Source organism: Crassostrea angulata, unplaced genomic scaffold (assembly GCF_025612915.1).
Source record: "Crassostrea angulata isolate pt1a10 unplaced genomic scaffold, ASM2561291v2 HiC_scaffold_325, whole genome shotgun sequence".
Taxonomy (NCBI): Eukaryota; Metazoa; Mollusca; class Bivalvia; order Ostreida; family Ostreidae; genus Magallana; species Magallana angulata.
The window spans coordinates 26,613-51,645 of NW_026441878.1; the positions used below are offsets into that span (position 1 = coordinate 26,613).

General features: G+C 33.5%; 1 long non-coding RNA gene across 8 annotated transcripts in view; it reads right to left on the reverse strand.

Moving 5' to 3' along the window:
- LOC128170131 (uncharacterized) overlaps window positions 1-24,160 on the reverse strand; it is a 44,773-nt gene extending 20,613 nt beyond the window's left edge. For all 8 annotated transcript variants that reach the window (XR_008241684.1, XR_008241683.1, XR_008241682.1 and 5 more), the window contains exons 1-2: window positions 24,064-24,160; window positions 20,609-20,674 (exon numbers count right to left, since the gene is read on the reverse strand). This is a non-coding gene — a long non-coding RNA (uncharacterized LOC128170131). The remainder of the gene's footprint in view (window positions 1-20,608; window positions 20,675-24,063) is intronic.
- Window positions 24,161-25,033: the final 873 nt, after the last annotated feature.

Here is a 25,033-nt window from a genome sequence, read left to right on the forward strand (position 1 = left end):
TTTCTGTAGTTGAGCATTTCTGCCAATTCTCTCATTATCAAAGTGAAGAAATATAATATCTGGAAGTGAAGAATTTGATTCAGAGCCAATATGCATGACAGTACCCATGACCCCATTTACAAGTCCATCAAGAACATCTTCATTTCTGATTAACATAACCCTTGCTCCTACAGCTAACAAAATAGAAGATGGTAGACATACATCAATTTTTGTAAAGTGACAAGTTCTCTTGGTGAGCTTTCCTGATGTTTTGTCCTTTATATAATCTTCTGCTTCTATCAGTTTTGGATCTCCACATACTTTTAATACCATTTCGTTGTTAAATACCTTAATCTCTTCATTTGTTGAACAGATGTGCAAAACATCATCTGGACCTTCTTGAATACGTTGTTGAAGTGTCCTTTTGTCTAATTGAGTTAATTTCTCATTTTTTTGTTTCACACGCAATCTGTTTAAAAGCTCTGCAAAATAAAGATCTTCTCGTTGACGCATTATTTCGTCTAATTCAACAATTGAAAACAGATCATTCCACAACTGATTCATTGGATTAGATGGATCATTGATATAAAGATTGTCAATATTTTTTGTTCTCACAGGTGGTAACTGATAGAAATCACCTACAGCAATTATAGACACACCCCCAAATGGACAACTTTCTGGCATTTTCTTGATCTGACGTAGCCTTTCATGAATAAAAAAAAGAAGTCGTTTGTTTACCATTGAAATCTCATCAATAATCAAAATCTGGAGATTTTCTAACTTTGACCTCAAACTATTCAACTTATCTTCACTAAGTAAAGCATGGTCAAATGAGAGTGACTTGAATATTCCAAGGGCACTGTGAATGGTTAATCCATTGATATTAAATGCTGCAGTACCTGTTGGTGCAGTAAGCAAAACAGTTTGATCATCTGGATTATCACAGATTTGTGCCATTAATCTGGTTGCTTCATAAAAAATGCATTTGATAACATGACTTTTTCCTGTTCCTGCCCCTCCAGTAATAAAAACATGAAAAGGATCTGGATGTTGTCCATTCTTTTTCTTAATGCACCAATCTCTGACTTTATAAAACACTTGTTTTTGTTTTATATTCAGTGTTTGAAGAAGTGGCACAATATCATTCTTTGGAAAATTAGACAACAGCAGATTTGTTGTTCTTGAACTTCGATTCCTATTTCTATTTAAATCAGGAATTGATTGATCTGCATTCTCTTCTTCCTCAACACTAGCCAGTTTTCCTTCCTTAATACATTCTTGTCTGTCCAACTCTGTTTCAGGGCACAGTTCACACCACGCATCTTCTTGAGGTCCTTGTTCTTCAAATACTCTTTCTGCATCTTCCAGGTTTTGTCCATCTTTAATATACTTTGACATATTAATGTCTACAATTTCTTTTACAGATAGAATGATTTTGTCACCCGGATATCTTACTCTTCCTGTTTCATAAAAATTTTCATATGTATGAAATTGCTTGGGTTTTAGCTGGAGATCATCTCTGTATGGCAAAAACAGTTGCAAAATACTTTGAAAGTGTTTTTCTCTTGCAGTTTCTAATGAAAACCTAGGATATCTGATGATAGCTGATTTTGATTTTGTTCTTTTTCTTATGTATCCCATATCATTCTCAAGTTTGAATGTTGTTTCTTTATTTATTTTCTTCGGCAACTGTGATTCATACAAGACAGCATATTCTGAACAAAAGTTTGCAAGGCACATTTTCTCAAACAAATCAAAATGAGGTCGACCTTTGTATCTATCAACGGAGCTTGTCATCCATATATCAGAATTGTCGTGTTTATTGCCACTCTCATCATTATGCAAGGGTGAGTCTCGTGTATTTCTATAAAGCTTTTTCTGAACTTCTTTCAAGGGAATACTCATTCTGCATGGATTTTCTCCAACAGGAATAAATTCAACTTTTCTTGAGCATTCCTTGAGGTGCATTCCAGTCACTCGATAAACTGCTTCTTGTGCACTAACTTCTCTATGATGCAAGTATGCAGTTCCAACTTTTTTCATTGCCTCTTGAGCGTTTAAATTTCCCTCAAAAGCTTCATTCTTTGTTTGTTGTAGTAATATTCCAATTTCACGTTCAGCTTTACTTATATAGCTTATGATGTACACAACACATGAAAATGCATCTAAAATGAATTGAATATCCATGTTTGCATTCCAGGCTTTTAACAGGTCTTTGTTATATTGATTTGTATATATTTCAGAAGGCTTTCTGTTAAGAACAATTGTATTTCTTTTAGTTATTGCAGAGAAACATTCTTGAAACTGCTGTTGAGTAAGTCCAGCTTTAAGAAGCAAATCAGAGGCAGAAATGTTTTCTCGTTCATTGTTTTTCACAGCATCCCATAAAACAGATAATCTGTCTTTTGCCAATTGTTCTTCTATTTTCTCAGTTGATTCATTTGGTTTTGATATGAATGTTTCTTCAGAAGGAGGTCTAGGAAAATTAAATCTACAAACTGTTCCCTTTTTTTTGCATGTCTTGGAATGATTCTTGCTGTGTTGTTGTACAGCCATCACTATATCATGCAGTTCTGCATCTTCATTTTGATCTGGTATTTCACACGTTACGTATCTGTCAATGAATTCTACCACCTCTTTATCAGAGTTTTCTTCAAATTTTGGAGCATCCTCTATCCAAAATATACAATGAGTATGTGGAGAACCTCTTTGCTGAAATTCAACACGATAGAAATAATCAATTACTTTTCCAATTGGTTTAGCATCTGACATTATCACACACTTTAAAAATGTATGAAATCGATGATCAAACATTCTAGCTACAGTAACTGGATTGCTGCGCAAAATTTGGCACTTCTCATTCCAAGTAAGATCTTCTACATTTCGTGTATCAAACTGTTGTTTCATAATTGACTCGACTACTTCTGTCCATCTAAAATCTGCAGATGAAAATGAACAAAAAAACTGAGGGATACCTAATTGTCGTATCATTGCAAAGATATCTTTTTGTGCTGCTTGCCAATAAGGTGGTGTTCCCCTGATAGGTTTCAAAAACTTGATTGCTTCATCTTTTCTAAATAGTTCCTTCAAAATGTCTTTGTTACAAATCATCTCTCCAGTAACTTTCTTTCTATTAGAGAACTTTTCAGTGGTTTCTTTCCTAAGGGATATCTGTACATTTGAAATTACTCTACTCAATTCTGTTAAATATTGACAGAAAAATATGTATGAAGTGTCTTTAGCAAATCTATTTTCTGCACTCATTAACCTCATATTAAAGTATCTTCCAAGGGATAATTTTTCGTTTCTTACCTCATGGTATGTATATTTTCCAGTAGGAAAATAAACAGGAACTGTTTTTGCTTCAATGCCATCTTCTTGAAGAACAGAAACTGGAGTGTTGCCCTCTGCTGGTGAAATTTCAAACACTTGGTCAAAGCACAAATCTAAAACTTCTTGCCCAATGTCAGCTGGTTGTAAACAAGTATCTAACTGAATACCTTGTAATTTTTCATCAAGATATGATTGTTCTTCCTCATTTGAATTTTCAATCAGTTCAAAGTTTTCAAACTTGCTATTATCTGAATCATAATCTGACAGGTTTTCCTGTGGAATAGGATTTGGCCAGTTTTCCTCTAATGTGATATCAGAATACCATATATTATTTTCCTTAAGAAACAAAAGTGCTTCATCCAAATGTTTACGATTTACAAACTGGTATTCCTCATAACCTTTGTATGTCAATTTTCTTTTCAATTTAACTTTCAGTAAAAGACTTTCATCATTGGATCTAGGTAGTGTTGATGTCACTTTCTGAACATTAGATGGGACACAAACTACAGGACCATGAACACCTTTTTGTCCTCCTTTTGGTAAACAAAGAACTTTCATGAAAGGAATATTCAATGATATCAAGTGTTGTTCTAAGGTATTCAGACACTCCAGTTCAGGAGGAACAACTTCTAATTGCAAGTTATTTGAAAAACATTCAGCTGGCATTTTACCTTTCAACAGTTTTCTGTGACATGTGTGACAAATCCAAAGTTTTTCCATATTGTTTTCTAAGTACACACAACTTATTTCACAGTTTTGATCACATCTATGACAGTATTTATCTGTGATGCAATTTTCAAATAATGTACTATCATATGCATTTTCCCTACACATAAGCACCTGGTTTTCAAAGAATAAGCGAATGCAACATGCACAAACATATTCTGGTCCAGTTCTAACAATATCCTTAAATTTGATTATAACATTTTCTGTGTTTTCATTTTGCTTTTTGTGGTGCCTTCGACGTACCGATATTTGTCGTTTTGTTTCGATTCTATAATTTTCATCTTCTTCATATTTTTTGGTGACATTTTTTTTTTACTTTTTCTCTATGGTCATCATCATTTGCATATTTTTGTTTACTTGCTTTCTTTTTTCTTTCTCTATGGTCATCATCATTTGCATATTTTTCTTTGCTTGCATTCTTTTTCCTTTCTTTATGATCATCATCATTTGCATATTTCTCTTTGCTTGCATTCTTTTTCTTTTCTCTATGATCATCATCATTTGCATATTTTTCTTTGCTTCCTCTCTTAAGTTTTTGTTTGTAATCAGTATCTTTTTTATACTTTTCCTTGTTTGTTTGTTTTATTCCTTCTCTAAAACTGTCATCATTTTCATACTTCAAATGTTTAACTTGTTTTGCTCGCTCTCTATATTTTTCATCATTGTGATAGAGTAAAGCAGAATGTTTAAGTGCCTTTTCTCTAAACTGAGAGTCATTTCTGTATCTTTGTTTACTTATTTCTGATTTTGTTTTGGGCTGGTTTCCAATTTTCACTGACATTACACTTTCATAATGTTGTATTTGACCCTTAATAATATGCTTCAAATAAATAGCTTCTTTTAATGTTTCATTTTGACTGCTTATCTGGGAAGCTGAATATTTAATCCATGATCCCTCATGAAAGGTAAATATGTCCGTCTTCAAGAGATCTGCAGCAGCTAGAATTTCCAGTTCTGTTCCCCAAACAGTATCTTTTTCAATCCCTGACAACTTAATGTATTCCTCCACTGATGAGTATTGTGCACGTAAAAAACATTTCAGAGCATTAGAATTTTTCATCATGTGGTTAACAACTGCATTCCTTATTTGCTTGTAGTGTTCTTGTCTGTTTGATATTGAAAACGATATTGCTCTAAATAGGCAGTTACCATCTGCTGCAATTTGTTTGGTAGTCAGGGGAGGTCCAATTTGACAAGCACCATTATTAATTGCTTTCCTTACATGCTTGGAGGGAATTCCTAATATTTGACACAAATATTTTTTTGTACGAGCATTAAGTGGAGAAAAATTGTACACATTATTGCATACTGTTTCTGCAAAAACCTCTTCATCTGATAAATTATCTCTTCATTTGCACATTTCTGTTTGTTTTCTTCTTCCGTACAAATTTCAACATTGTCTTTGAATAACTTCATCTTAGCATTATTTTTTGTTTCAACCAGAATATCATTATCAGTGTGATTTACATTTTCTGAAACAGATGTGTGTACACATGAAATGTTCTTATCCATCTCTTGAATTTTTTCTGAGTATTGTCTATTTAGAAAGGCTGTATTTCCAAATGGCAAATCATCATCAATTGTTACATTTACCCCTGTGACTTCAAACCATTGATTTTCTCGAGGCACACATTGTACCAAGTTAGAGCAATATTCATACACCTGGGAAATGTCTGTCAGCTGCATTAATAGACTTTTACCATTTGGATCGACTAAACCAAAACCATTCCTTGCATGAGAGTCAAAAAGAAAAAATTCTTCTTTATGTTTTATAACTATGAATGTTTGGTTAACAGCACATATGAAACAACCATCTGCTCCAATAAGACATTCTTGTATTGCTAAATCTAGTGGCAAACACCCCTCAAAAGCTCTGTAGTCTATGTTTTCTCCAGAATCCAAAGTGGCTGTGATTGAGTCCCTCTTCTGAATATGCATCATTTTCCCTGATATTTCTATCATTTCTGGTAGATCTGAGATTAACAACAACTCATTTGATCCATGTATCCAACAATAAATTTCATTTCCTTCTACTAATACATTGTCCAAGAATGCCTGATCCCATTTACTGACATCTTTCAACTTGCTATGAGCAACTGCTGACAAACTGTTTGCAACACACTGTTTTCCTCTGCTTGGACCAAATCTGGCATCTCCTTGGTGAAAGCTACCTTGAACAATAACATTTCTTTTTTCATTACTCTCTAATTTGAAACGTTTTAATGATGAGGGTCCAACTTTCTCTGAATTATTATTGGTCATCTTTTTCCTCTTAATGTGATTAGCATGTAGCTTGCACTTTTTCTCAGTTATTGTCTTGGGATTTTTAAATGTAATAACTCTTTCTGAAATATTTCCATATGAAATGTTCTTATCCATCTCTTGAATTTTTTCTGAGTATTGTCTATTTAGAAAGGCTGTATTTCCACAAGGCAAATCATCATCAATTGTTACATTTACCCCTGTGACTTCAAACCATTGATTTTCTCGAGGCACACATTGTACCAAGTTAGAGCAATATTCATACACCTGGGAAATGTCTGTCAGCTGCATTAATAGACTTTTACCATTTGGATCGACTAAACCAAAACCATTCCTTGCATGGGAGTCAAAAAGAAAAAATTCTTCTTTATGTTTTATAACTATGAATGTTTGGTTAACAGCACATATGAAACAACCATCTGCTCCAATAAGACATTCTTGTATTGCTAAATCTAGTGGCAAACACCCCTCAAAAGCTCTGTAGTCTATGTTTTCTCCAGAATCCAAAGTGGCTGTGATTGAGTCCCTCTTCTGAATATGCATCATTTTCCCTGATATTTCTATCATTTCTGGTAGATCTGAGATTAACAACAACTCATTTGATCCATGTATCCAACAATAAATTTCATTTCCTTCTACTAATACATTGTCCAAGAATGCCTGATCCCATTTACTGACATCTTTCAACTTGCTATGAGCAACTGCTGACAAACTGTTTGCAACACACTGTTTTCCTCTGCTTGGACCAAATCTGGCATCTCCTTGGTGAAAGCTACCTTGAACAATAACATTTCTTTTCTCATTCCTCTCTATTTTGCAATGTTTTAATGATGAGGGTCCAATTTTCTCTGTTGATTCACCAAATGACAATTTCCTTTTTATCTTGGCATCACTGGTAGTTAAGCTTCTCTCATAATTTTCCTGTTCTTTCTTAACATTTGCTTTTAGCTTTTCTGACCAAAACGTTAAAGGTTCATCAACAAATATCACATTCTTGTCCATTTTGTTGTTTTTATCATGTATTTTCTCCTTTTTTGTTTGTTGTTTTTCAAAAGCTTTGTGATTTTTTGTTTTTTCTTCACTTTTATTTGGGCTTGTTTCTTTCATTGTGTTTGTTTCTTGTTTTCCAATTTTATTTGTTTCTTGTTTTTCTATTTTGTTTGCTTCTTTTTTTAGGTCTTGTTTTCCACACTTGCAAGTTTCTTGTTTTTCTTTTTGCTTTTCTTTTTGTTTGTTTCTTGTTTTTCATATTGTTTTTTATTCTTGTTTGTTTCTTGTTTTTCATTCTTGTTTGTTTCTTGTTTTTCATCTTGTTTCACATTCTTGTTTGTTTCTTGTTTTTCATCTTGTTTCACATTCTTGTTTGTTTCTTGTTTTTCATCTTGTTTCACATTCTTTTTTGTTTCTTGTTTTTCATCTTGTTTCACATTCTTGTTTGTTTCTTGTTTTTCATTCTTGTTTGTTTCTTGTTTTACATCTTTTTTTTCATTCTTGTTTGTCTCCTGTTTTTTATCTTGTATCACGTTCTTGTTTGTTTCTTGTTTTTCATCTTGTTTCACATTCTTGTTTGTTTCTTGTTTTTCATCTTGTTTCACATTCTTGTTTGTTTCTTGTTTTTCATTCTTGTTTGTTTCTTGTTTTACATCTTGTTTTTCATTCTTGTTTTTCATCTTGTTTCACATTCTTGTTTGATTCTTGTTTTTCATTCTTGTTTGTTTCTTGTTTTTCATTCTTGTTTGTTTCTTGTTTTTCATCTGTCTGTTTCTTGTTTTTCATTCTTGTTTGTTTCTTGTTTTTCATTCATGGTTAAGTTTTGTTTTTTGTTAATTTCTGGACAGTTTATAGAGATGACGCTCTGAATTGGACAGTTTTTAGAGATGACGCTCTTCTTTGCCTGAAGTCTCCTCTTTACCATACGTTGTTTCTGGTCTTGAGACTTTCTGGCACCAGATTTCTTTGGTTTGCGTGGCATGATTCTAAAAACCAAATAAAAATTACAAAAACTTAACCAAATTAAATTTTCCAATAGATGTCCTTGAGAAGGTGACCATCTCAAAGGGTTAAATAAGGGAAATTGGGATCAAAACATTCCAGAGAATTTCACTTTACCATTGACCAATGTTTTGGAAATTTTCCGATTCACATAGAACTTGAAGTGAAGCTCATTACTCCTTTACACAGAAACTGGAAATGCCAATTTTGTCAATGGGACAATGGCCCACAGTAAAAATTTTATAGGCCATTTTCATAATTAAAGGGTCATCTATTTATTCATTGGTGCCATTTTGAAACTTTACACACAAAAAGATTTAAAACTTGATTATTTCTATTTCTGAAGTTTCATGATGTTTCCCAGGGGTCATTTACTAAAGGAACAAGAATATATATGGTATTTGGGTGGGGATCTCAACTGTTTTCAAAATATTTGGGCACTTCCTGTTTGAGGAGGGTCACGATCAAACCCGGGGCCCCTGACCTACATACAATTTGATGCCCCTTAACACAAGGATCAAAAATATATATTGTTTAGGGGTGGGGATCTTGACAGTTTTCAAGATATTCAGGCACTTCCTGTTCAATAGGGGTCAGGACCACCCATGGGACCCATGACCTACATACAATTTGATGCCCCTTAACATAAGAAACAAAATTATATATGGTTTATGGGTGGGGATCTCAACTGTTTTCAAAATATTTGGGCACTTGCTGTTTATGGAGGGTCAGGATTACCCATGGGGCCCCTGACCTACATACAATTTGATGCCCCTTAACACAAGGATCAATATATGTATTGTTTATGGTGGGGATCTTAACCGTTTTCAAGATATTCAGGCACTTCCTGTTCAATTGGGGTCAGGATCACCCATGGGGTCCATGACCTACATACAATTTGATGCCCCTTAACACAAGAAACAAAAATATATATGGTTTATGGGTGGGGATCTCAACTGTTTTCAAAATATCTGGGTACTTGCTGTTTAAGGAGGATCAGGATCACCCCTAGGGCCCCTGACCTACATACAATTTGATGCCCCTTAACGCAAGGATCAAAAATATATATGGTTTACGGGTGGGGATATTAACCGTTTTCAAGATATTCAGGCACTTCCTGTTCAATAGGGCTCAGGATCACCCATGGGGCCCCTGACCTACATACCATTTGATGCCCTTAACACAAGAAACAAAAATATATATGGTTTATGGGTGGGGATCTCAACTGTTTTCAAAATATTTGGGCACTTCCTGTTTGAGGAGGGTCAGGATCAACCCTGGGGCCCCTGACCTACATACAATTTGATGCCCCTTAACATAAGGATCAAGAATATAAGGTTTTTTACTCTTATTGACAAATATTATTTTCACAAATATATATGGGAGTAGAGAAGAAGATTTTCTAAGATTTAATACATTTTTACTATATGGCCATATTGGCCCCACCCTTGAGCCTGAACCCTTGACCCAGGGACCATAAATTTCACAATTTTGGTAGAGGGCTTCATGGACATCATAACCATGTCTTTAATTTTTAACAAATATCTATGGGAGTAGAAGAAAGATTTTCTAAGATTTAATACATTTTTACTATATAGCCATATTGGCCTCACCCTAGAGCTTGAACCCCTTACCCAGGGGCCATGAATTTCACATTTTTGGTAGAGGGCTTCATGGACATCATAACCATGCAATCAGTTTTTACCTCACATGTGTGGGAGTAGAGAAGAAGATTTTTAAAAATTTGGCTTTTATTTTTTGCATATTTAATTCGGCCCCACCTGTGGCACCCTGGGGGTGGTAAAGTCACCAATTTCACAATTTACATTCCTCTTACCATAGAAATGCTTCACACCAAAAATGGAAACAATTGGCCTTGTAGTTTTTAAGAAGTTAAAAATGTAAATTGTTAACGCACAACGCACGACGACGGACAAAAACAGATAGCAATAGGTCACCTGAGTTTACTTAGGTGACCTAAAAATCTGGATGATTGCCAGTCTGGATGATCACCAGAAGACTGACGAGCATTTAAGCTCCACGCCATAAAAGTGTGGAAAACTGAAGTGGGACAAACAGACAGACACACTGAAGAACAAAGCTATACTCCCCTCCAGTGAAACCAGTAGGGCACTAATAAGACAATCTTCAAGATGTCATTTCTACATTATGACGTCACTGGGGTGATATTATTTTACACACTTACTTTGAATATCATTTCAACAATCTTAAACCTTTTTTTAGACTCTTATTAAGTTCTTTAATGAACTATCTAATAAATAATATGAATACCAAAGGCCTGAAGGGCCACAATGGCGTAGAGTTGCAGTTATTTTAAGAGTACACACCTGAATATTTTTTTTAAAAGTCAAAATAATCTCCACTTAACAGAAATGCATATAAAAAAATTTTATGTGTTATTTATGGCATTTCTTCATTAATCACACGTACATTTAGGTACTATTGATTAACAAGAGGCCCATGGGCCACATTGCTCACCTGAGCAACAATAGAGTTTAATGGAGTCATTATACAAACTATCTGGACAATGTGGTATGATGCATGTCGATTCTGTATAAATAAAATTTCATTCTTTCCCCCTGGATATCCTTATGTTTAAAATTTAGTCCCTTTTCTAACAAAATCATTTTAAAGTCATGTCACATGTTGAGCATTGATCCTAAACAACTGTTTATATATGGGATATAAACCTACATCAAACTCTGAACCCCTTGTAAGGTTGATAAATCGTCCAAGGGCCAAAGTCTAAACAATCTTAAAAAATCAGCAATATGTCAAAATGCTTGCATATAAGTTAAACCATATATTATAACATTTCAGTTTTTGTGAATAATTAAAATGTTTTCCTTTGTAAAATTGGAACCCCAATGTGGCCCCACCCTACTCAAGATTTTGATTTTAACGAATTTGAATCTACACTATCTGTGGTTGCTTTCACTAAAGTAACAGCTTTTCTAGGCAAATGTTTTTTAGAGGAAGATTTTTAAAGATTTTTCTCTATATATTTCTATGTAAAAATGTGTCTCCCCCCCCCCCCCCCCACTTGTGACCCCAGCCTTATCCTGGCCAGGGGATCTTAATTTGAACAAATTTGAATCAACCCAACCTGAGGATGCTTCCAAACAAGTGTCAGCTTTCCGGGCTGATTAGTTTCTGAGAAGAAAATTTTTAAAGATTTGTCTCTTTATATTCCTATGTAAAAATTCAACCCCTCCATTGTGACCCCACCCTAATCCTGGGGATCATGATTTGAACAAACTTGAATCTACTTTACCTGAAGATGCTTCTCCACAAGTTTCAACTTTTCTGGCTGATTACTTTTTGAGACGAAGATTTTAAAATATTTTCTCTATATATTGTTATGTAAAAATGTGCCCCCCCCCCCACTTGTGACTTCACCCTATCCCTGGGGATCATGATTTGAACAAATTTGAATCAACCCAACCTGACTATGCTTCCACACAAGTTTCAGCTTTCCTGGCTGATTAGTTCTGAGAAGAAGATTTTTAAAGATTTTTCTATATATATTCCTATGTAAAAATCCAACCCCCGCCCCACTTGTGACTTCACCCTAATCCTGGGGATCATGATTTGAACAAACTTGAATCTACTTTACCTGAAAATTTTTAAAGATTTGTCTCTTTATATTCCTATGTAAAAATTCAACCCCTCCATTGTGACCCCACCCTAATCCTGGGGATCATGATTTGAACAAACTTGAATCTACTTTACCTGAAGATGCTTCTCCACAAGTTTCAACTTTTCTGGCTGATTACTTTTTGAGACGAAGATTTTAAAATATTTTCTCTATATATTGTTATGTAAAAATGTGCCCCCCCCCCCACTTGTGACTTCACCCTATCCCTGGGGATCAAGATTTGAACAAATTTGAATCAACCCAACCTGACTATGCTTCCACACAAGTTTCAGCTTTCCTGGCTGATTAGTTCTGAGAAGAAGATTTTTAAAGATTTTTCTATATATATTCCTATGTAAAAATCCAACCCCCGCCCCACTTGTGACTTCACCCTAATCCTGGGGATCATGATTTGAACAAACTTGAATCTACTTTACCTGAAGATGCTTCTCTACAAGTTTCAACTTTTCTGGCTGATTAGTTTCTGAGAAGAAGATTTTTAAAGATTAACTTTATATATTTCAATGTAATAATTTGACCTCCTATTGTGGCCCCACCATACCCCCAGGGGTCATGATTTGAACAAACTTGAATGTACCTTACCTGAGGATGCTTCCACACAAGTTTCAGCTTTTCCGGCTGATTAGTTTCTGAGAAAATGATTTTTAAAGATTTTTCTATATATATTCCTATGTAAAAATCCAACCCCCCCCCCCCCCAATTGTGACCCCACCCTTATCCTGGGGATCATGATTTGAACAAACTTGAATCTACTTTACCTGAAGATTTACCCGATATATTCCTATGTAAAAATTAAAAATTTGACCCCCCATTGTGGCCCCCCTACCCCCCCCCCCCCCAATCATGGTTTGAACAGACGTAAATCTACCTTACCTGAGGATACTTTCACAAAAGTTTTAGCTTTTCTGGGCAATCAGTTTTTGAGAAGAAGATTTTTGAAAAAATACCAACAAATTTTCAAAAATTCTAAATTATCTCCCCTTTAAAGAGGGTGTGGCCCTTCATTTAAACAAATTTGAATCCCCTTCACCCAATGATACTTTGTGCCCAGTTTGGTTGAAATGTCCCAGTGGTTCTGGAGAAGAAGATGAAACTGAAAAGTTTACAACGCCAATGCCAACGCAAACACCAACGCCAATGACGACAGACAACGGACAAATTTTGATCAGAAAAGTTCACTTGAGCCTTAAAAAAATTCTTAAATCAAACTAGAAAACTGACCAGTCAGGAAGGGCCCCGCTATGACAATTAATATAGAGAAGTGAAAAAAAACTTTGAATTCCATCCTCTTTATATTAACAATGATGAAAAATAAATGGGGTAAAAATATAAGGGTGCAGCTCATGGAATGAGAGTTTAATTTGATTACATTTAAAAAATAATATATGAAAATTATAAGTAACAACTGTATTTTTAAAATTTCAAGATAATTCCTTTCCATTCATTCATTCATACTTTATTTCCCTCATATGAGGATTATTTCAGAACATACAATTATACATACATGCAACAAAAATCATAATAAGAACAAGAGGCCCATGGGCCACATCGCTCACCTGAACAGCAGTTCCTTGTAACATTACATTTCGTAGCATATGCTTTTTCTATTTTAAACATTGAACCCCTTTCTCGGGACCCAGTTATGGTCTGAGGTTTATGGTTGGCTTGAACAACATAAATAGTAACATAGGAATGAAAATGTGAAGCACTGCGGTGGGACCGCACGTACACAACCTGAAAAACTGAACATAGCAGAGTTCCACTTCAAGAGGAATAACTCTCAGACTGTACAGAACACAAGAAAGATAACTCTTGGTTCCACTACATTAGAGTTTACACTATTTGAGGATCCTTGCATAGTAATCTCACAAACTGTAGCATTATAGTTCTCGAGAAAAACTTTTTAAAAACATTTTCAATATATCTTTCTATGTTAAACTTTGAACCCCTCTTGGGGCCACAGTATTAGTCCAGTGCTAAAGTTTTAATTATTTGGAATCTACATTATTTAAGGATGCTTGCCTAGTTTTCTCACAAGCTGAAGCATTATAGTTCCCTAGAAAAAGATTTTTCAACATTTTCCCTCTATATTTCTATGCTAAACTTTGAACACCTCTTGGGGCCCCAGTATTAGATTGAGATCACGGCTTTTATAATTTCGAATCTACACTATTTGAGGGTGCTGACGTAGTTATCTGACAAATTGATGCATTGTAGTTCTCGAAAAGAAGATTTTTAAACATTTTCCATATATACCGGTACTTCTACATTTAACTTTAAACCCATCTTGGGTCTCTAGTATTAGTCCAGGGGTCACTATTTTAAAACTGTCGAACCTTCATTATCCAAGGTTGTATGCATGATAGTAATCTCACAAATTGAAGCATTGTAGTTCTCGAGAAGAAGATTTTTTAACATGTTACCTTTATATTTCTTTAATAAATTTTGACCCCATCTTGGGGCCCCAGTATTGGTCCGGGGGTCACGATTTTACCAATTAGGAATCTACATAATCGAAGGATGCATGCATAGAAATTCCACAAACTAAAACATTGTAGTTCTTGAGAAGAAAATTTTTAAACTTTTCCTTTATGTTTTTTAAAATGTTTAAATTTTGAACCCCTCTTGGTGCCCATCAATTGTCCGGGAGTTACAATTTTTTGAATCTACATTATTTAAGGATGTACATGTATGCATAGTAATATCCCAAACAGTTGCACTATAGTTCTTGAGAAGAAGATTTTAAAACATTTTCCTACATATGTTAAAATCTAAACCCCTACTGGGGCCCCACTTTTTGTTCGGGGGTCACGATTTTTACGATGTATACAACCTTTTGTGTATGCATTGGCATTTTTGGTGAAGTGGTTCTTGAGAAGAAAATTTTTGAACATTTTTCATATGTAGTTCTATGTTAAACTTTGAACCCCGCCTGGGGCCCCAGTCTTGGTCCGAGGGTCACGATTTCTACAATTTAGAATCTTCATTATACATACAAGCTTTTGTGTAAATATTGGCATTTCTGGTGCAGTGGTTCTTGAGAAGAAGATTTTTTAAACATTTTCCTAAGGTATTTCTATGTTAAACTTTGAACCCCGCCTGGGGCCCCAGTCTTGGTCCGAGGGGCACGATTTTTACAATTTAAAATCTTCACTAAATATACAAGCTTTTGTGTAAATATTGGCATTTCTGGTGCAGTGGTTCTTGAGAAGAAGATTTTTAAACATTTTCCTATGTATTTCTATGTTAAACTTTGAACCCCGCCTGGGGCCCCAGTTTTGGTCCGAGGGTCACCATTTTTACAATTTAGAATCTTCACTATGTATACAAGCTTTTGTGTAAATATTGGCATTTCTGGTGCAGTGGTTCTTGAGAAGAAGATTTTAAAAAAAAATTCCTATGTATTTCTATGTTAAACTTTGAACCCCGCCTGGGGCCCCAGTTTTGGTCCGAGGGTCACGATTTTTACAATTTAGAATCTTCACTATATATACAAGCTTTTGTGTAAATATTGGCATTTCTGGTGCCGTGGTTCTTGAGAAGAAGATTTTTAAAGACATGCACCCTAAACTTACTGTTTCGCAATTATCTCCCTTTTGAAAAGGGCTGTGCCCTTTATTTTAACAATTTATAACCCCCTTTCCATAAGGATGCTTTGTACCAAATTTGGTTAAATTTGGCCCAGTGGTTCTAGAGAAGAAGTTGAAAATGTGAAAAGTTTACAGACGGACGGACAGACGGACGGACGGACGACGGACAACGGGTGATCAGAAAAGCTCACTTGAACCTTCGGTTCAGGTGAGCTAAAAAGCATAAGTATTTACATATATACAAATAATAAAAAAAAAAAGGGGGGGGGGAGGTCCTACACGGGGGACGGGGCACACACGTACACAGGTTATGCTGCTAACATTCGGTTAGGTTGAGATTTGAGGGTCTGATTATAGCGTGCAGCAGTGTCTCGGATGTAACGAAAGTTAAGTATACGAACTGCACGTAGATCTTTTTCTGACAACCATGTGAAGTATTTCCCACCTAGAAGAAAGAAGAATATATCATCCTCAGTCATGGCACACATGTCCGCGGAGAGGTGAATATCAAAGGAGTTGGTGATCTGATCCCACCAGTATGTACGTAAGTCATTAGTAGAGGGGCAGGAACAAGCGATATGTTGAAAAACGTCTACAAACATGGTGTTGCATAGTAAGCAGATAAAGGGAGTCTGTTCCGGAGGGCATTAAGCTATAAGCTTGCAGATAAATTTACAAAGAGAGATTTCGTATGAGTTGGACGGAATAGACCAGATGAAACTTGGGTTTTGGTTTTGGATAATGGATTTGAAACGGTAAAAATCATTGTCATTTATCATTCTAATGTTACGGTTAGTTTGGTGTAGCTTAGATACAGCAGATCTCACTATCTTTTTCCAAGTCGGTTTCGGTGGAAATGAGCAATCAAGGAGCCACGTTTGTAGGTATTCAGTAAGGCTGTAAGTGGACAAAATATTGATGACATCCGGAATAAACCCTCGCTGTTTATTGGAAATGTTCTCCAGGAATGAAAATAGGCGTGTTGAAAATATCTTCTTTGAAAGAGACTGGTGATCCATGACACAGAGTCGGCCTAGAAATAAAAGTTTGCGGATATCTATTTCCGATTTGATAGGTAGAACGTTGAAAACACTTTCACAGATATCGGATCTTGTTTTGGTCGGAAGATTTTGTGCATTTTTGCAAACAAAATGTTGAAAAACATTTAGGCGTTGAAGATCGTTGGTAGATAGATTGCTCCATAATTCACAACCGTAGAGGACTGTCCAAAAACTCTAAATAGTAACCTTGTATCTGCATAAAACAGGGATAACCTCATGTCTTATTAAAAGAATTAAATTAAATGTGTATTTAAAAAAAATTTAAACAGGTGTTTTATAAAATGCAAGCCTTCAGTGAATGCAAATACATTGTATCACCCAGGGTTGACCTCAACTTCAAAACAAACATCAGTTGCAGACAAAGGTGTTCATTAATCTTCATATGACAGATAGAGATAAGCCTCTAAATTTTCTGCAGCAGGCAAGATAATTAATCCCAGGGCATTATTTGTTCTGCTCTCTTATCCTTTTCTTCTGAATTTACAATAAGATTTATTTTTTCAGAAATGACAGAATGAGGTTATTATCTGATTACCTGTTAAAATTAACAGCATTAAGGCAGAAAAAAATAAAATAAATAATTAAAAAATAAAATGGTGAAAAAGGATATCTTAATATATATCTTGATTTTAGAATTCAATAAAATTATCATAAATCATTGTGTACGGTATTTTAACCAAAATACAGTATTATATTTTAAATCCATATTTCGAAGAATGTACACAGTACTACACATCATTCAAAATTGACCTTAACTACAAAACAAAGTTCATTTGCAGACACAGGCAGTGCAGTAATTAATCTCAATGTGACAGATAAAGATAAAGCTTAGGATTTTCTTCCTGTGGAAGGTTAATTAATCCCAAAGGACAAATATTGCACAGTCTTCCATGTATACAATGGTAACATTCTCAGCAGTTATCTCTCTTTGCCCATTCACTCTTATGCAGTTATCTCTCTTTGCTCATTCATTCTTATGCAAAGTTAAGGAATCTACCCCCACCACCCTAGCTCCAAACCAGAAGACAAAGAGAACCAAACTTAGCATCAAAATATGTATTTCTGCCTACTGAACTACCAAACCAAATTTGAACTTCATTAGGCAACCGTACAAACAGTTATTAGAAAAAAACAGAAAATTTGTGGACGGAAGAGTGACAGACGGACAGACAGAAGGACGGACGGACAGAGTGATTACTATAGGGCACCCGCAAATCCTTGCGGGGCCCTAATTATGATTCTGTAACTCTTAAGAAATGTATGTACATTAACATGAAACCAACTTTTCTTATTGTTTTGCTGGAGATTTTTCATAAAAATTGACTCGGCTGGTCAATTTAACACAAATAAAATTTAAAATAGATTTTATGCAGTCATCTACAATAATAAAAATATCAAAATGAAGTGTGATTTTTTTTAATTTTCAAAAATCATTCCAATCTGGTTATTGAATATATTTACTTTTTAAAAACAAATATAAAGACATTTGTCAAATACACATGTACATTAGTCGACTACTTTTAAATAAATAAAAATTATGTTTTTATCACATAATTAAGTAAATTACAATTCAATACAAATTGACTCACCTAATTCCTAAAAAAAATTTGAATTTTACTTAAAAATCTTAAATTACAGAAACACCCTTGGAATTAAAACAAGAGGCCCATGGGCCACAAATCGCTCACCTGAACAATAGTCCTTGTATCATTTTATTTCTAAAGGGTTTATTATGAAGTGAACTCAGAATAAATATTGTAAAACTCATGTATTTCAAGATTTTGCCATATATTAAACAATATATAAAAAGAAGAAACAATTTTATCTTTGGCATGTTTTTATTCATAGTTATTTTACACATCAAATGAGACTGAATTTTAAGCTCTAAAATACCCATTTGCAGTAAAAAAAAAAATCCCATTTCACAGAAAAAATTGAAAAATATTAGTTAAATAATTAAAAGATGATGTTGGCATCTGTTTTGTATTTCAATCCATAAAAGCATCTTAATCGATTCATCAAATAAAAATATTGCAGGTGTGATGAGGACATTAGGCATGTTAGATTTTGCATTCTCATCGACCATCTGTCTTATAGACTAAACTCAAAAAACATAGAAAGTCTATATATAGTTGATAAAGTCTATCAATGATTTCTACTTTTTTTCCATAACCATTTTTATCTTTTGTTCCTTTATCTTTCCCAACTGTGTGTTTGTGAATCAAAACTTCGTAAAAACTAAGATCCACACCTCTTTGAAGTTGTTTGAATTTATGATCTTTGATCCCGATCACTTGGATCCCGATAAGTGAGTAATTGAGGTCGGGATCGAAATTCCAAAAAAACAAAAAACTAGTCTATAAACTTACACATGTATTTCCAGATAATTTAACTATAATAAACTTATCATGGAAATTTCTTTTCTTTTTTTAATACTTCTTTTAATAAAAAATGATTTAAACAATTTAGAATCTGCACTTTCTTAGAATGATTGCATAGTAATCTCACAAACTGTAGCATTGTAATTCTTAAAAAGAAGAGTTTAAAATCATTTTCCCATTATATAAGTCTATGTTAAACTTTGAACATATTTTGGAGCCGTACGTAGTATACATGTAAGTCCGGGGATCACGGTTTTCACAATTTAGTATCTACACTATCTTAGGGTACTTGTATAGTAATCTCACTAATTTTAGCACTGTAGTCCTTGAGAATACATTTTTAAAAGCATTTTCCCCCATATATTTCTATGTAAAATTTGTCTTTTTTAATCAAATTTGAACCCCTCTTGGGACCCCAGTATTGACCGGGGATCACTATTTTTACAATTTAGAATCTTCACTATATATACAAGCTTTGGTGTAAATATTGGCATATCTAGTGCAGTGGTTCTTGAGAAGAAGATTTTTTAAGATACCCACCCAATTTTCGCAGTTTCGCAATTATCTCCCTTTTTAAAAGGGTTGTGCCCTTTATTTTAACAATTTAGAATCCCCTTCCCATAAGAATGCTTTGTACCAAATTTGGTTAAATTTGGTTCAGTGGTTCTAGAGAAGAGGTCAAAAATGTAAAAAGTTTACAGACAGACGGATGACGGACAACTGGTGATCAGATAAGCTCACTTGAACCTTCAGTTCAGGTGAGCTAAAAAACTTGTAGATATTTTATTCTCTATTCAAATAGAATTAATTAGTACATGTATTGAAAGTATGATTGTATTTAATTTTATATGTTGTTTTTTGCTGATAAAAACTTTGTCTCTTATTATCAACTGATTTAAAAATAACATGGGTCCAAATGACACGGACCGAAAAGATCAGGGGTAGATATAAAAAAGCACCCGTTCACATTGTTTACATTCACAAATTAAAAGTGAAAGTAGTTGGTTTAAAGTTACTTTTGGCTGTAGATACACTTATCGCTCTGTGCAGGAAGTTTTGTTTCTTAAAAATCAAACATTTGTACATTGTCAACATTCGATATGGATACAAAATAATCTGTTTTGGAGGCAGGTATATTTCATAAACAAATTGAGTATGTAGGCCTAACTATCGCATACATGTGGTGCAAGTGTATTAATCCGCTAAAACCCACACATATTGTTTTATTACAATAAAAAATGAACATTATCAAAGATATCAACTATTTTTCATCTGCCAACTTGTTATATTGACGTATAGTTCTGCTCATAATGGAAGTATGTTCTTATTATTCATGCAAATACATAAGAAAACTTTGCACTCATTTCTGCGGATTTATTGATAGCATGTGTTGTTCGGCTCCCAAGAACTTCCGATTTCAAGATCGATCCCTAGATGGCTTTCGAGCTTTGCTCGACGCCATTATAATATCTATCATTTAACATCACTCTTCAATCTAAAAACTTATATGAGACTTTCACATAAGTCAGATATAAAACCTCTACATGAATTTGTGACATTTATGAGTATTTCATTAATTAAAATCTTTTGGAATATATGACTTACCAACTAATTGCCAGGCTTCGTTTCCAAAATATCAATGTTGCTAAATAGTCTGAAATTTCTGAATACCTATAAAATAAAGAAAAGATATTAATCCACTAGATATAATATCAAACAGTTGTTTATCTAGTTAGCTTTTAATCATTTTCAAAATTCTGTTAATTTTTTGTCCAAATCTTCTGTCATGATACAGATAAGGCTAAGGGTTTGACCACTCTCATAGGAAAACAAACCTTTTTTACAGGCATAATTAACAAAAATTTAATAAGCCATTTTCACAATTCAAATAATTAATTTTATTTAAAATGCATTATGTTTCAAACCCTAATTACTATATTGCACAGAACATGCACAACACAACACTATAATTCATAGGATACTGTATCACATACATTGCGATATTATGAATTGATACAAGGGCTGTCTAAAAACTTCATGGACAATTGTGTTTTTGTCATTTTAAATGGGTTTATATATACATATTTACATTTTCCAGTGTTCTGACTGTGATAAAACTATGTATCGATGTTGTACTACTTCAAATCACGACAAATTGAGGCGCCAGCAGGGTTTGCTTATTTATGTTTAAATATTTAATCGTGCGATGGCTTAAAATTATGTAAATATAAGTAATAAGGAATCATTCTTTGAATATTATGAGGTGATAATTTCAGTCGGGGCGTGATCAAATCTATCATAAAGCCCTTCTGGCTAAACCCCCTGTACTGTAACTTTCATTGACTCATGTTAACCAGAACTAGAACTGTCCTAATGGGACTAATACCCCCACAAGCCTAATTTGAAATGGGACAAATATGAATTTAATTTAAGTAACTAAAATATATAATTGAATCAGAAAGGTTTGTTACACATAAATAAAAAAAAATCTATAGTTATAAAATTTTTTTAATCAAAAAAAGAGAAAATCAAAAATGTCTAAACTTCACTGTAAATACACATACAATTCACTTACAAATTTCTGTATCTAATATTTTTTTATTTATTTTGTTAAAGAGAAAAAACCCCACAACACCTCCCTTTGCAGTAAATGAAAAAAGCCATGCAAAGATCTGTGGATAAAACCTTGAACATGTTTGTTTTGCGAGTCTTGACAGATGCAATTAGTAATGAAATTTAGTTTTCCTCACTTTCTCTTATATGGTACAATGTAACTCCATATCTCAGAAAATTGATCCCACAGGACTATGATTTTCTTTAATTAATGAGCTAACATTTTGTTACCTTGGATAAACCTCGCAAAACAGTTATCAAAATTTGCAAACTTCCATTATCTAAAAGTAAAAAAGAGAATTTAATATAACAATTTCGAAATTGCCAAAACACCATGTCTACAATTATGACATTGATTTTGAATTTTATTTGTAATACATTAATGCCCTATAGGGTCACTTTATCAATTTATTTCACTACTTAATTTAAACAGCTTCTAAGTATTATATGAAACAGTATTAAAACAACCCACAAACCACTGCCCAATTTACAGATTATCAGTTTTCCCTAAACACATGCTTCATCTAAACCATGGCTCAGATAATTGCCCCCTAAGGACAAATGAATTCAGCCACACTTGACTTTGATGTTCATATTAGCTCCTAAGAATTAATCATTAGAACATTGATTGCAATTGTGCTGTTTCTAGATCTTTACTATTTTTAATTAGTTTCCATAGCGCCGCCTCAAACGCTGAAGTCGCCATTTACTTTAAATTCAAACTACAACTATTCTCACGTACATTGTGCTAAATAAATATCTAAAACAAGTGCCATGGCTAAATTTTTTATTGGGTAAATAAAATAACAATGCAGAAATTTAAATTCTTTTTTTCTTATTTTTATAATTCTTTATTCAAAGAGTTATTTTCCTCGCAATATTCTTTACTATTTGCTTTTAATTTTTTGTTATTGTCATTGCTCCGCATGTCAAATCTCGATGTAGTACATGTATGTTAAAAAAAGTTAAATCTCATACAGTATTTACCTAATTAATATTGACACATAATTTCAATACAAATAACTTGAACCCGTTGCGACACAAACTTCATTTCTCTGTGCCTTCTATTAACTGGATAACGTCACTTGTCAATGCAATTTTGGGAAAACCCTCATATGTCAGGTTTTACATCTATCTATTTACATGTATATTTCTTTATAATAGAGAGTTTAAGCATTTGAACATGTACGTCTACGGGTATGTGTGGAGCTACAAGTATGTTTACACGTACACGTACCAAACTTTAGGGTATGTTTAATAATCTGTACGTGTAAGCGAGCGTGTAAAATCATTAGATTTAATATTTTCAACATGTTCAGTTTACTCTCACTGTTTATTGAATAATTCTATGAATTTGATGAAACCAAAACCACAGTCGTCCTCAATTTATTGTCTGCTTTAATTAAAACAATGCTTGATAAACACAAAGTCCATATTTTTATTTAAAAATGCTACAAGTTTTCACCTACTTTTGATTCTACACGTTTTGTACAACTTGTAGGTTTACGCGGTATGCAGAAATTATGACGTAATACACATATAACATGGGGATTCCCCTACTTACATGTACTCGCACACGTACACGTTCAAATGCTTAACCTCTCTATTTGCATAAAAATGTTCATGTATCTCATAAATTTAACAATATTGATGACTTATAATGACTCAAAATAAAAATAATTAGCCTTTCTATTTTTCTTGTTTAACTTTATGCTTTAAAGCTTATTAAAACTTAGAAAAATATATTTTTCACAAAAAATAATTAGCTGTATGTCATATGATTCGGTAATGGAGAAAATGATCCACTTAAAGGAGAAAACATCGTTCATCAAAGTACAGCAATAATTTTTATTGAATCAGCGACAGTGGTTGTTGGAAAGGAAACATATGATGTAATTTATTTAGTGCTTCATCAAAGGCGACCTCAGTGTAGGTCTGTTACGAAAATTCAGAAAAACTGGAGTTAAAACATTGGTCTAAGCGTACACTGTCTTCGGTTCCAACGTTTACATGTTTACAAGAATCAAAATATGAGGACTTGTGGAGAAAAGTGAATGTTGGCTATATGCCTGTCCACTTTCCAAAAGAGAATAAACATGGTCTATGTATAATTTGACTGTTATATACTGTAGTGCTGAAACGAATTCCATGAATAAAAGTTCTTGCGTTAGCCTATTCGAACTTAGGGCCTGCCTGTCGGTAGACACCCATTGCGCCACAGAGATAGACACCAAAGTTTGGCGATTCAAAATGTTTCACAATCATGACAATGCGTTAAAATCGCCATGTTGTGACGTACTGTCATTAAAAGTAGAAGTCACGGGGTGTCGAGGATTCTTCAACTTCAAGCCTATCAATATCATTTAATTTTATTAATACAAACGAAAATATTCATAAGTTAGGATTTTAAAACTCTTCTAAAATACAAAAATGAAATATATACTCACAATGATGCGCACTTTTCTGTGTTCTGTAAATCTTGACTGTCTATTAACAAGTGTTTACTTCTGGAACCAACGTACCACGTTTCTCAAGAGTATGTTTCCGGAAGTTAATAAAGGGCACCTCGATTTACCCAAATGAACCCATATAGCCTTCTAAATAAATAACTACAATTATATTTTATATAACATGATAAAATATTTTAATGGTAAATCGATTATACTAATTGTTGTTTTTTTGTTTTGTTTTTTTTTTGTAAACACACTCGTAGTGTGGACTAGTAGAGCGTGATTAAATTATTTTTTACACACTGTTTATAAAAAAAAAAATATTGCACAAAGCAAATTACTACAGTGAAAGATTAGATTAATATATTTAATATTACGATTTATATAAGCCATTTGATAATTCATTTCATATATTGTTCATTTCAGTACTTATACTTAAATGTATTTTATAATTAATATTTTATAATCAATATTTTCATTACATGATACGTATATTACATGTACATTAAATTATTACATCATTAAATGTAATGCACTAGAGACATAAATAACATTAATAATGTTATTTATGTCTCTGTGCACTAGGCCTACAAGTGTGTTGTGGGTTTTTTATGCTTTATAGCCAGTCCATAAAAACGCCATTATCTAGACCATATTCTAAAAATTTCAAGAATTTATGTCCTTAAGAAATGTAAAACACCTTTTAAAATAAACTGTGTATTTTTTGTTTTAAAAAAATACTGAAATGACACTCTCTGCCCTCCATCTTTCCGTTTCATATGTGTATATAGGTATATATTCATGTTATCTACATCTTTTTTTCTTTTTTGTGTACATGTTCTCTCCTGATGTCACTTTTTTATTTTATCTGTGTGTGTGTGTAATAATTGTATGGATTTGTTTCCCCAATTTACCTTTATACCATCTTTGTATGGTTCGCCGGGGAGAATAAATAAACTTGAAACTT